An 852-nucleotide genomic window follows, 5' to 3' on the forward strand; every position below is an offset into this window, starting at 1 on the left:
CCATCATCATCATTCCCACCATCACCACCACCACCACCACCGTCACCTCCATCATTACCACCACCACCACCACCACCACCATCATCATCATTCCCACTATCACCACCATCATAATCATCATACTGATGGCCATATTCCGAAGTAACATCATCAATATGATCATCATTCCCCAACAGAACAGAAAAATCCAAAGACAGCATCAACAGCAACAGAGAAAAAACAAATAAAACAAACAAACAAAACGAGTGGCAACAGCCTCCCAGAGAGAGCAGCGTTGCCACATGGAGTTCGCGGAATAATGTCCAACTATATATTCAAGGAATTAAATCTCGTTCCGGAAATCTCTTGGTGTGTTGCGTTGTTCCTTTCGTCATCTCTCTCTCTCTCTCTCTCTCTCTCTCTCTCTCTCTCTCTCTCTCTCTCTCTCTCTCTCTCTCTCTCTCTCTCTCTCTCTCCCCCTCCCTCTCTCTTCTCTTTTCTTCTCTTATCGCTCTGTCTGTCTGTCTCTATATCTTTTTCTTCTCTCTCTCTCTCTCTCTCTCACTCTCACTCTCACTCTCACTCTCTCTCTGTCTCTCTCTCTCTCTCTCTCTCTCTCTCTCTCTCTCTCTCTCTCTCCGCCTCCTCTCTTTAGTTATATCCTTATTCTGTATCTTTCTCTCTTCCTCATCTCTTCCTCTCCCTCTCTTCTCGCTACTTCTCTCTCACTGATATCTATGTACCTGACGATTAATTATCTCTACTATTCCTTACTTCTTTCTATATCTTATGATAGACGCTGATAAGGTATATATACGCTACTCAATATACTCATATATCTCTCTCTCTCTCCAATCCTCTCTCTCTCGTCCT

The sequence above is a fragment of the Penaeus japonicus genome, unplaced genomic scaffold (assembly GCF_977035675.1).
Source record: "Penaeus japonicus unplaced genomic scaffold, GWHDUDI00000001_assembly GWHDUDI00000020, whole genome shotgun sequence".
NCBI lineage: Eukaryota > Metazoa > Arthropoda > Malacostraca > Decapoda > Penaeidae > Penaeus > Penaeus japonicus.